The 13,673-nt window shown below is 42.6% G+C and overlaps 1 protein-coding gene across 1 annotated transcript in view; it reads left to right on the top strand.

Moving 5' to 3' along the window:
* The first annotated feature begins 9,801 nt into the window (after window positions 1–9,801).
* Window positions 9,802–13,673, top strand: part of Ankfn1 (ankyrin-repeat and fibronectin type III domain containing 1) — a 388,671-nt gene continuing 384,799 nt past the window's right edge. Inside the window, exon 1 of the mRNA XM_039087383.2 lies at window positions 9,802–10,051. The gene's annotated coding sequence lies outside the window, so the exon portion shown is untranslated. The remainder of the gene's footprint in view (window positions 10,052–13,673) is intronic.

Raw genomic sequence — 13,673 nt, 5'->3', positions numbered from 1 at the left:
ACTTCCCTAAGCTGGTTTTATATGGTTTTTAACTCCCTTTCAAAAACAAAACAAAACAAAAACAAATAAAAAACCAAACAAAACAAAAAACAATAGAACAAGAGACAAAAATGAAAATAAAAAGATCAATAGGATAAAATAAAAGCCCAAATAAAGCAAAATTAAACAAAAAGTCCCTCCAAAACACTGTTGAGTTTGTTTTGTTTCAGTTGTCTAGTCCTGGGCAGGAGGAGGTCTGCCATAAGTTGTGGTTGATACACACAGTAACACACTGTTGGAGAAAGCTGACCTTCCTTTCATCTGTGTGTATCTGTAGGTAGATTCTTGTTTTGGGGTGGCAGTCTGTGTCTCCTTTCACTCAGTGGCAGGACCCCATCCAATGTAACCTGTGCATGAATCGCAGTGGCTGCCACAGTGTCTGTGTACCGATATGAGCATTGGTCCATTGAGGGTAGAAGACTCTGTTTCCTTGGAATCATCTATCAGTTCTCTCCTGTAATCTTTTCTCCTCCTCTTCCTCACAGATCCCTGAGCCTTGAGAGGAAGGGTGTGATAAAGACATCCCATTTATGATTGAGTGCTCCAGAGTCTCTCACTTTTTGCCCATTGTCTCAGTCTCTGCATTGTTTCCTGTCAACCACAAGAAGAAGCTTCTCTGGTGTGAACTGAGTGAGGCACTGGCCTATGGGTGTAGCAGCATGTCACTGGGGGTCTTTTTATTGTTAGAAGAATAATAGTACTACATTTTACCATAGGCCATGGGCAATCTAGTCTTAGGCTCTTGGTCATTTTAGTAGTGTCAGATATGAGTTCCATCTCATGGAGTGGGCCTTAAATTCAGTCAGAACTGGTGGGTCACTTCTAACTCCTCTGCTCCGCACTTACACTAGTGTATCTTGTAGCTAGTTGCTTTTGTAGGGTACACAGTTTGTAGGTAGATAGTTCTGATGACCACCTTTCTCTTCTGGTACTGTTCCTGTATTATGAACTTTATTCAGCACAGGTGAAACTTCTTGTTAGGCATCAGCTCAGCTTGGCTTCTCCATGTTTGATGACACAAGTGTTTTTAGCAATAGGGCATTACCATCAGGTTGTGGAGGGAAACCAACAGCCTTGGCCATTGGCTATGTTCTGATGGTGGTGGTGGTGGTGAGTAATCTGTGGGACTTTTTTGACTAACAGTTCAATAAGATGTAAGCCATTCCCAGCACTGTGGGTTTCACTCGGTGTCCTAGGGTGTCCGGTTGGGAATTGTCTCCCTTTCTATTTGGTGACTCCATTTCTTCCTCTCATACATGTATCTGTTTTAGGAAGCTTCTATAGTACTAGGTTTCCATATGCTCTTTCAAGCAGTCTTTAGTGTTAGCTGACCCTCCCCGTATTCCCTTTCCTACCCTTCTCTTCCATGCCCCTTCCGACTTAATCCTATTCTGGTGTCCCCTTTGTCCCTCAATATCAATATGCTCTATTTTTCCTTCCTGGGAGATTCTCTCTCCCAACCTAGTATATTACTATGTATCTAGTCTTTGTGATTATTCATATTATAACATATAATATATAAAATATATAGTATATGTATTATATTATATATAGTATATCCATATCTATATATCTTAAAAGCTAACATCCACATATAAGAGAAAATATACAATATTTGCCCGTTTTTGTGTCTGGCTTACCTCACTAGGGATGATTTTTTTTCTAGCTCCATCTACTTATCTGGCAGACATTTACTGAGGACCTCTTATGTACCAACCATTTTTCTCATATCTCTGAACAGGTCTTTCCAAATACAGCTTTCGGTTACAATTTCCGATCACGTAGTTCTTTGTAGACCAGGGAAGACTCACAAGCTCCTTTCTTATCAGACTGTATGATAACTACAGTTTTTGTTCAAGTAAAAATTTTAAAGGCAGCTTAGGCACTGGACTTGGCAGTAAGAAGCTTCAAGTTTGAATTGAGAAGCGACTGCTGACAAAGAATGTTGGCCATTTTCACATCGGCCATTGGTAGATGTAGTATGGACATAAGAGAAATCTCATTATTAAACTCTGAAGGCTCAAACAACACGGTTACTGCTGTTTGCATTAGTTTGCTGTTCGGCTACTGTCATAAATAGCACGAGCAAAAGCTACGTAGGGAGGAAAGGGTTCATTTCATCGTACCTTCCAAGTAACAGTTTGTCACTAAGGGAAGCCAGGACAGCAACTCGAGGCAGGAACCTGGAAGCAGGAACTTAAGCAGACACTATGGAGGAGCACTGCTTCCTGGCTTACTCTCCAGGTTCACATTCAGCTATATTTCTTACACCTTACAGGACCACTTGCCTAGGGGTAGCAATGCCCACAATGGGCTTGGACCTCCCGTATAAATGATGGAGACATTTTCTCAGTTGAGCTTTCTTCTTTCCAGGTGACTCTATAGTCTGTCAAGTTAACAAAACAAACAAAGCAACAAGGCCCCCAGCAACCAACACAACATTATTGTCATATCTGAGCAGTGTGTAGAATCTGATTGGAGGCTAAACAATGCTAGACTGATCCTAAAGTGCTTTCTACCACATCTTTGATGTCTTGCTTCATTCTGTCTGCTGCATGTGTCATAGAAGCCCATATTAGAAGGGCATTTATACCCAATGGTAAATTCCAAAGCTCTTGTGGTGTGTGTGTGTGTGTGTGTGTGTGTGTGTGTGTGTAGGTCCAGCACTGTTCCTCTTGCTTCAATGAGAAGTGGAGTAGAGAGAGAATGAGATAACAAGTGTAGAAGTTAGAGACTGAGTCTCAGCCTTGCTCTGAGAAACCGACACTCAAAGAAATTGAGAATGAACACTTCCAGGGTTGTCATGAGAACTGCAGAAACTGATACATGTAAAAATAATGGTTTACAACATCTCTCGGGTACTAAGCAAGGGAAAGGGAGCTAGTATTACCATCCTATCATGTGCCTTTAAGTCTCAGCCTTAGACTCCAGCGGGACATCCCATTGTCCATGTCCCTCCTTAACATACTCTTGGCTCCCTTGAGAAAAATGGAGTTTATCTCAAAGAAATGTCCCCTATTGGGGGTTATTAAGAGAATATGTAGGCTTGCAATGCTCTGTGCTTCTTTCAAAGTAGATGTTGTGTAAAATTTAAACCACAATGATGCTTTAAACAGGAAGTGTAGAGACTGAGGCAGGCAGAATTTCAGTGGATGAGGAGTATGCTAGACTTGTGAATCCAACATATTATTTATCCTGGGTAGTAAAAGAGACATTTGTAGTTCGGGGCTAAGAACTGTACAAGGGTGAGGCCAACTTGACAGATTCCATTTTCCAAGCAGAGGGCCTGGCTTTGTCTCCCCACTGGAAAAGTAATTTATTTTTTATCAGAAGAGAAACCCATCATGCTTTTGAGCTGCAGAACCATAAATCTCCTTCCCATCAATGTGATAATAGTTTCTCTTGTCAACTTTCTTGAAAACTCAGAGTAATTGCTATGACATATGGCCTTGCTCCATCTCTCCCAGCTGCAGCCCCTCCTGTCTTCTGTAGGTCTCAGGTAGAGATAGAGGTTCCGTGCTTGTTCATGTGTGTTCATTTGAAGAGTGGAGGATGCTGTTACCAAGAACACAACATCCTCGTGAAACCAGAGGAGCCACAGAGCAGCCGTGAAATCTGAGAGCCAATGGCCCCTCCTCCCCAAACTGACCAGCAAGTGGCTTCTGGTTCATGTATAACATTCTCTTTTCTGAAAGAAACAGAAAGAAAATGACCTCTATCCAATCATAGAGCTGAAAACACTTTCGTGCATGCTTCACTAGCTACACCAAACCATATCCCAGATCTGATGTTGCTCAGCCGAGCAGTGGGCAAACTTTAATGAAAACTAGCAGACTGGGCTAGGGAAATGTGTCAGCGGTTTTATAATGCTTGCCTTACAAACATGAGGACAAAGTTCTATCTTTAAATCAACATTTAAAGTATGAGTGTAGGGGTGTGCACTTGTAATACCAACTAGGGAAGCAGATAGGGGTTTTGTGGACAACCAGCCTAGCTAAACTGATAAGCTCCTGGTCCCATTGGAAGACTGCATATTGAACCTCTGGACTCGTCTGCTAATTCTCTTCCCATTATATCAGTGGGTAAATGATAAGGAATCAAAAAAAAAAAAAGGATAAGGAATCATGGACTTCTCCTTTTGATACTCACTTGTCTTTACTACCACCATTTGGTTTTGACCTGCTGATATAAACATTCGTGTCATTCATGTAGGAGACAAAATAGATCACTATGCTAAAGTCAGATGCAATGGTAACTGCCTAGGATTTCAGGACACTTGAGGCTTTCAGGACACCCGAGGCTGTCCTATGGTCTCTACAAATAGGGACACATGCACAGAAGTGCACAGGCACACATGTGCATCTGCATACACACACACACACACACACACACACACACACACACACAAAGACTGACATAATATGTTTTACAGAATTCTTAATTAGTTATAATTGAGTAAAAGGTTATTTGGTCTAGAAACACTAGAGGGACAATGACCTGGAGGGAACTTGGTGAGTGCAACTTTATGCTGTCCTTTATTTCCTATGAAGAATGCACTCAGATCAGAAACCAGGGAAATCCCTTACCCACGCCAAACTCCTGACATATCATAGAAAGCCCTAAGTAGGATTAACAGAGTGTAAAACTCCCAATGTAGGACCTAAAAACTCATTAATCTGAATGGTTATTAAACTGCATTTGTGAACCTCATCTCCATGGGCTTCCACTTCCTTAAGATGTGTCTAACTGTCGTCTTGTTACATTGTACACAAATTGCATAATGTTGGCTTAGAATACTAGAAATTTAATTGCTTTGTATGATGCAGAGGTGGATGGTCCTTTGAGCCTATACGCTCTTCTATCTGCAAAGTATAATGTATAAATGAGATGAATTGTGAAGATAAATGAAAGACACAAAAATTCATACCATCTCCAAAACTACGGGGAGGAGCAGTGAGAATTGGACTTGATGGAGGCAAGGGGGCAGACATCTGCGTGGGTGGGAAGGGGAGGGACTCTTGGGGAAGTTGGAGGAAAAAATGACTTCTGATCAAAACATACTGAGTGAATTTCTCAAAGAACTAATTAGTCAAGAACATACTGTGTTAGTAGTGATTGAATATGAGAAGCCTCAGACAAATTCATAAGAAAAAGGTCAAATAAAAAAGAAGGGTCTGTAAGTCAAATGGCGAAAGAAGAGGGGGAGGAGAAAGAGGAAGAAGAGGGCAATGAGGACAGACGAGGAAGAGGAGGAGAAATCGGAGGGAAGGGACAGGCATGTACTGTATCTTTGGCAGCCCCAGCCCTATTCTTAGCTCATAGTTGCCCTGGATATCTACATACATCATTCTTGACTGTGGGTCTCTTATAATTAAAGTTATAACTTGACATGTTAGAATCTGATGTGTTTCCTTTAACACAGCTTTAAGCAATGATTTTGGCATTATGGTTAAATTGTAATGATTTATTTCCAATTTTCATATCTTAATGTGAGAAGATATTAAGTCAAATGATTCAATATTAAATTGCTTAATTATTCCAGGTGCCCATTTCTGAAAAGTATCAACACCGAAAGTAATCAACTAAAATTTATTAAGTTCTTCCTTTGTATTAAGCATTGGGTTAAGAAATTTTCATTGTGCTGGAGAAAATGGCTCAGTGGGTTTAGAGCACTGGCTGCTTTCCCAATGCATTGGGGTTCAATTCCCAGTCCCCACACAACAGCTGCCAACAGCCTATAATTCCAGTTCCAGGGACTTGGCGCCCTCTTCTAGTCTCCAAGTGCACTACACACACACATTCAAGTGATGCCTGTAGATAAATCACCCATAAATATCACATTTTTAAGAAGAAAAATTGCATGGATGATCTTACTGAGCTCACAGACTTATGAAGTAGATGAGGACAATGAATTCTGAGGCAGGACTCAAGGCATGGAAGTCTTCATGTCAACCTTGTACCCTACTCCCCATGATAAAATGGTTCCTCACACCAGTTCTGCTCAGACACATTTCATCTCTGTTGGGTGGATGCTACATATCCTATATGGCCATGGTCCATATACATCATTCACTTAGTCTGACACTAACAGCTGGGGTAGGAGAGAATAAATGGCAAGATGGGGGGTCACCATCAGCAAAGAAATGTAAATGTCATTTCCAGCCCTCTTCTTACAACTCTGTCACTACCTTTTGTATACAATGAATAGGATTTGAGACCCAATCCTCCTTTCCTTATGATGAACAAAAATAAGAACCTTTTAGCTTACAGATACTAGCGGGAAACAAAATAGAAGGTCAGAGTTGGGTTTCATGGTCTCAGTGGGTTTGGCATGACTCCATTCTAGTAGCTTTCTTGCCATGCCAGGTAATGCTTTCTTGCATCAGGTATCTTCCCTCCCCCAACAAATTTTTTTCTTACTTTTCAAGAGTCAGGTTAAAGATCACATGCTCCAAAGAGTCACTCCTAAATCTTCCCCCTATTCGAGGGCCACTTCTGCTGTCCTAACAAAATGGCATCTCTGTTGTCTATGTGCGTGGTTGTGTCCCATACTAGGACACATTCCTTTAATTAAAAAAATGGAGTTTTTCTACTGTCTGTTCATTTAACCAGAGTGGCAATAGAGAATGAATGAATGAATGAATGAATGAATGAATGAATGAATTAAGCTGATCTTGACCAGGTGAGTTGCACCTGCTTATTATTGACATCAAGTCCTTTAAAGTTAGCTAGTCTACACCACTGTGTAGAACTCATTCACCCTCATCGGAAAGAACAGAATGAACTTTGACCTGGAAGAGATTAGCAAGCACACTAGGCCCATTCTCTTTCTTTACAAAGCTGTCAGTGAAGTAGAGAGCTTCTCTTCAAGGTCTCTTAGATGTTCAGGGACAGAACTGGGATGGAGCTTAGCGTGTCTGCCTAAAGCAGAGGTCTTTGGCACCTCACCAGCTCTTTCCCCATGGTGGCTTCTAGTATGCCTACCCTGAGAGGACAACATGTTCTTCCCAATAGAACTTAAGAGATCCTCAAAATACTAAGTGAAATGTCAAAAATGAAAAAAGAACAAAATTTGTTTTCCCACATATTGCTTGAAACAACTTGCAGGGTCTCTGGTCACTGTTCAACCACCATTCCTAAGGCATGTTCCAAAAATTCAATTATTCCAGAGTATTGCTTACTTTTTCTCAAATAATTTCGTGCACAAAGAACATTTGAAAAGCTTTAGAGGCAACTTCTTCTATCTGCACGAACAGTCAAGGACAGCTGTCATAAGCCAAACTCTCATTTCAGCCACAACATTGATTTCCAATAAATCTATTCAAAGGAATAAAGTGGCTGTTCTCTTTCATGAAACACACCCACAACTTACAAAGTATTTTGTTGATAGAAACGTTGGTGAGCAATGACAGCAATATAGCCTAAAGCCACTGAAATGTAGCAGACATCCCAACATGCACTAGGAAATGAAAATGTCACATTGGTGGGCAGAAATAAATCCATATGGTTTATACCTCACTTAAGGTTGGTACCTTAGAAGGAAAAAGGTTGTGTGGCTGGACGTTTGCTCTGGTACCAACTCTGTAACTGTAGGCATGAGAGTTAGTTAATCTAGTCACATCCATATGTTCAAGAAACAGCCAATAAATATCAGACTCACTTCTAGTTACCCAGTAAGCAGTTGTAAGAGAAAAGAGGGGGAAAAATAAAGCTAACTTTGGTAGGGAGTATAACTAAGTGGTAGGGTGCTTGCCTAGTATAGGTAAGGCCCTAAGTTCAACTCTCAGCACCAAAAGTAAGTAAGAAAGTAAGTAAGTAAATAAATAAATAGTTATTCCTATTGAGTTCATCTTTGTATAAAGAGAGTCTTTAGAAGTAAACACAAAAACTAAAAAGCATATTGCATGTAATTTGGTCATTAATGTTATAGAGAAAAATACCATTGAGGAGAAGTATTGTAGAAAAAGGTATTTTATAAAATGTATTTTCTTTGTGTGTGAGTGTGTGTGTGTGTTCACATGCTTGCACATCCATACATGCACAGGTGTATGTGGGTGCACATAAGGTGGCCCAAAGAGAGCATCAACTGCCTTGGATCCGGAGGTCACTGGCTTTTGGGTGGCACTTAGCTTGCCACATAAGCTGTGAGTGCTGGGATTCAGCCTCTGGTCTTCATGGTGCAAGTGCTCAACTTCTGAGCCATCTCTCTAAGGGATGCCACAAGAGAGCAGTTTTAAAGAGCAACTAGGGAAAGGCTGTATTATTATTATTAATTTCTAACATTTATTAAGCCTGACAGCAGACACTTTGCTCAGTCTTTGGCAAACATTTCTGAAATGGTCCTTTTTCTGCTTTGGGATCTTCTTGAGATTTTCTCTGTTCTTTGTAGAAGTAAGAGTACTGACTGACTATTTCTCCTTTCCTTGGATCTTCTCTCCACATCACCAACAAAGATCTTTACAGAGAGGTTCTCTCTTCATCAGCCTCCCAAGGAAGACCCTGCATGTACTGTCTCTGGTCTCCGTGATCTGCACTTGTTTCCCACCCTGTTTTACTGAGAATGCTATCTGGACGCTGACCCTTGTTTTCTATCCAACATGCCTCACAGTATGGGATAAAATTTTGTGGACCTTGCTAAGTCATTTACCAACTTTTGGACTAGCTTCATAGAAAGCACATGGATGTGGTAGATATTCCCTACAAGAGCAACTAGTATTTATTCTAGGTCTGAGCTTTCTTCTGATGCTTCTAGAAGAGAAGTCAGTTATGATCATCCATGAATGTTAATATTCTCAACTCCCTCAAAGCATAAACATTATATCTCCTAAGACATAAACATTATAGTTTTTTTTTCATTTGAACACATTCTCTTTTATGTTTGGAGATGAATGTAAGTTTCTCTGCCAAAACTCCCCTTGTCAAAATCAGTCAATCGTGACAAGCCCCAACTAACCACACGAGCCTCTCTGAGGAAAGCTTCAGAAATCAGTACCTTTTCCTCACCTTACGATCGTCCTGTGACTCTGATTCCAGTGCCTGAGGAACAGATATCCCAAAATTGTTACCTCCTTGAGACTTGGAAATGAGGATTGCCCTACATTTAAAGAACATCCATATTTGTTTTCTCTGAGGAAGCAATTAATAACAACATTGGAATGATCTCAAAGTTTAATAATAAGATTTTATTAGGATTTTGTTAAAAGAGGAAGATTCCTCAGCACGATCAAACACTGTGGCAGTGTGAGTGCAGTTTACATATGTTAGGAGATGTCCAATAGATGATACACATGGAGGAGGTTTCCCATGTCCCCTCTTCTTGCAGCTATCCTAGAGTCTAAGTACTGTCACCCATGTGCAGGTGAAACAAAGTTTCAGAGATGACAAAGACCCTGTCCAAATGCAGACAGCTAATAACTGATGGACACATCCGACGTCCCAAGTCCATATAGACTTATGAATCCTGGTCCAGCATTAGCTTTAACTTCTGACCACCAAATGCTATTCCCTCTTTACTGATTTCAACCACAAAAAAACAAATGAAGCCTGCCATGCTAACATTTTGGGGTGCCTATGTGACTTTACCTGGAGCCATGCTGGAAGCTATGAGTTCATAAAGAATGTCATTCTCACTTGGTTAGGCTCCTAGAGCCGACAGGAGAGAGATGATCTACCTCTTTGTGGAGTATCATTGTAAGCTGATGTGTTACTTCATAGTGTTGGGTTGCCATCCCCTGGAGTGCTTTGATGTGATCGGTTGTCAGGTTCAGGTCTGTTGTTTCTCTTACCAGAATCCCAGCCACTGGAAGACAGCCCCAAAGCCCTGCCTGTGTTAGGGGAGCAATCGAACTCAGATAATGACATAAACGAGCCGGTGTTCATCTGGGGAATCTCAGACAAAGCAGCCCAGAGGAAAAGCATCTCTGCTGGTGAAGGTTCGTTTCGTTTACAAGAGAAGCAGCAGCCGCTGGTGCACAGACCGGGGAGAGGTAAAGGGAGGCTGAGACTGCCGCATGTGAGTAGCGCTTATTTTCTGCCAGCTAGGAGCAGGATGCTGGGAGGGGGCTTAGCTGGGAGGTGTGTGTGTATGTTTGGGTCGCCGCTTTTCCTGTGGCTAGGAGTGGAAGTGGTTCTTTACACAGTCGCTAAGTGCATTTGGGATCTGAGCCCCTCTTCCAGAGGAGGCAACGGACTGTGCCCACACGCACTCGCATTTTCTGCATCTGCAGATTAAAAAGCATATAAACAGCAAGTGGGGAAGGATTTCTCTTTGTTTTCTTATATTCTGTGATGGGCTGCAAGGCAGAAAGGCACCTCGGCCCTGAAGAGCTTTCAGAGCAGAAAGAGTCCCCCAAAGGGGGCTCTTTCCCAAGTTTCTGTGGCACAGGTGTGGATCTCTATGTATTGGCAAAGCAGATGCTTCTCTTGGAGAGGGGATTACATGATTCCCACTGGGAAAAAGTAAGGGCTACCAGTCCTCGGTTTAAGTCCTTCAGAGTAAGCAACACCAATGCGGTTTAGCCTGGCACTTGTCTGTCATCTTTAAAGGAGTTCACTGAGCACCATCCAGTCTGGGAAAGCATAGGTCTTTCAGCCAGGGCAAACACGCGGGTCTAGGCATCCGTGTGATTTTAAACTTTATAAAGTTTATTTGATTGCTTCGTTTTAAAACTAAGCCCTGGAGTTTTCTACCTGTTAACACTGAGTACATGTGGAAGCTGGAAGGATGCGGAAGAGGAAGGCTTTGCTTTCCAGCCCTTTCCCAGCAGGCAGCAGATTTTTCTCAGCAGGATGAGCTCCTGTGCACCTGTAGGTAATGGTGACTACAGGTGCTCTGTATGGCCGGTCCCAGTCCTAAATTTGCTTGTGGTTCAATGTCTAAAGACATGGTATACACACACACACACACACACACACACACACACACACACACACACAGAGGTGCATGTGCACATATCATACATGCATATGCATGTACACACAGACACAGACATACACCCCCAGACCACGTCATGCATATACATGCACATGCATATGCACACGCACAATATATACATAGGCACACATGCACGCACACCCACCCCACGCACATGCCCACTTCTTTGTGTCATTCCATTTTTGTCCGGGGTCAGTTTATGTTGCTGATCCGGGGAATCTGCAGGAAAAGCAAAGGAGCACATCATCCCCAGCAGAAGAAAAAGGAGGAAAGAATGGGAGAAAGGGAGGGGCTCTTTGCAAGTCTGAGGAATTGGCTTCCAGCAGCTGTGCATAACAAGGGACAAGAATCCTAAGCACTTCGCACTGAGGCTTTGGCTAGGAAGAGAGATTCCAGTCAGAAGCTTGGGTTCACAACTGTGTGCCAGTACAACAGGAGGGTCAGGGCCCCTGCTCCCAAGTGGCTATGGGGTGCGCAATGAAATATGAACCAGGGCAGAGGATGGGGCGGGGGAGGGGGGAGAACCATCTGTTTTCTGCAGAGGAAGCTTTCCCCTCAAGGCAGCACTGTAGAACACTCTCATTCCACGGCACACCAGGTGTAGCTGTGGTGAGGCTCTTCGGAGACGGCACTGACTGGCAGGAGAGCACAGGTAGCCATCCGGATGGAAAGGGCTAGATGTTTATGGCTGTCCAAGAGCCATCATCCACGGCATCACAGCGTCGTGCCTGCAGACAACCTGAGATCTAACATCAGCAACCCAAGGAAAGATGAAGGGACGGGGCAAGATCAATAGTCTGGTGTCTGTGCTTTGTTGGTGCCTGGTTTTGTCATTAGTGATAATGGTGCATCGTAGAGACATTACAGAATGTTTCCATGAGACTTTTTCTAAACCCCGACCTCTTAACACTTGCCATTTTTCTGTATTCTCATCCAGTGCATCTCCAACACAAGGGTAACCGTGGCCTCATGGGACTCACTCTTGCCTTTGCCCCAGCATTATTCTGTGCTCCATTCTTGTCTTCCAATCCCACTCCCATGGGGAGGCTCATTACAGCTGGAGTCCCTGTGTTAATCCCTTAAGTAAATATGCTATATAGGTTGTTTAGCAACTCTTGGATATTTAAATTGTTTCCAGCTTATCTGTAACTGTTATGTGCTGTTATGAAAAGTACTGTGACTGACACATTTCACTCCCCCACCCCCAAAGAAAACCTGGGGAAACGAAGTCCGCACATCAGAATGGGCTTCCGTGTTTATGGACATGTTCTCAGACTCCTTTTTCCACTGTCTGAAACCATCATCTGAAGAATATCAGTTTCTTTGGAGCCTTATACACACGGATCTATCTTCTTTTTCACCTGAGTGAGGATCCATGCAAAGATACTGGCTCTGTTTTTAAAGATGGTGTTTAACTTCTGGAACAGACAGGACCAGGCTGCATCGAACAAGCCTTAGCTTCTCAGATTTCCTTCCTGTGAGAACGCTTACTCAACAGATTCTACTTCCCAGCTCTGTAGAAGGTGAAGAAGGGAAGGTAGATAGGCTGGCATCTCAGGGAGGCAGCCAGCCTAGCGTCCTCTTTGGACTCTGCCTTTCTTCCAACCTTAATGAAGGCAACATAAAAGTAACTCATTTCTTGAATTTGAGGTTGACGCCCTGATGAAATGGGACTAGAGTCCTTGGGAAGGTGAGGACTGGTCATGCTAATTGGAAGTTAAAAAAAGAAAAAGAAAAAGAAAAAAAAGAGCACACTCTGTGGTTTCTACTTCTGGGAAGACTTCATCCAAACTTGTAGGCTTTGATGATGGGGCATGGGGACCATGAGCGCTCAGATCTACCAAGTCAGAACTGTGGGATACCGCAGTTCCCACTTCAATAAAGACAATGCTATCAACCATATCTTTTTTTCATTTTTTCTTTGCTTGTGTCTGATAAGTTAAGAGATTATTCTGTGCTTTCCTGGCCTGTGTAGCTCACCATAAATTGCTTCAGTGCTAATCTCTTTGTTCACTCAATGATTGTTTGCACAAAGGCCAAGGCTAGCCAGTGGGGACCTCACTTGCTGCTCAGCATGCATTTAGCTATCCTGACCTACGTAGGGAGAAATAGCAGAGTCCTGGGAGGAAGATTTTCCTTCCATAGCCAAGCAGATCAATGTAATCCTTTCTTTCTTTTCTTTTTTTTTTTTTTTTCAGGGCTTATTGACTTTTTTCAGTCTGCAAGGATTTAGTGTTGCTTCACCAAACTAGGAGTCGCTGGAGGTCATGAGGCAGATCTGAGTGTGAGAGTAGCTGTTACTTCCACAGACTAATAGGCTATGGAGAAATAGCATGCCTGTGATGTGTCTGAAGGAGAAAACATGTGTCCTCTAGGGAGAGGAGGAGGGACTCTTTTAAACTATAGCCTAAGTATTTAAACAAGAACTTACTGAACACTTTCCATTTGGTAGTAACCCTCAATCACTATTACCTTGCTGGGTTTATTAAGTCTAACTTTCCTACAATATTATACCCAGTTGGGCAAGCATAGTTCCTGCTTTATCTGCTGTTGCTCCAGCAGCCTTTCACAGAGTGATGACGGGGCCTACGTGTTCCGGGTCTGCTCTGCACTGAGCCATGCTTAGGCTGTTGATCAACATTATTTGATTCCTCCTCACAGTGACCCCGTGCGGTTTGCCTTCCTGCCAGTCCCTCCCAGA

The sequence above is a fragment of the Rattus norvegicus genome, chromosome 10 (assembly GCF_036323735.1).
Source record: "Rattus norvegicus strain BN/NHsdMcwi chromosome 10, GRCr8, whole genome shotgun sequence".
Taxonomy (NCBI): domain Eukaryota; kingdom Metazoa; phylum Chordata; class Mammalia; order Rodentia; family Muridae; genus Rattus; species Rattus norvegicus.
This window is presented reverse-complemented; position numbering and strand designations above follow the sequence as displayed.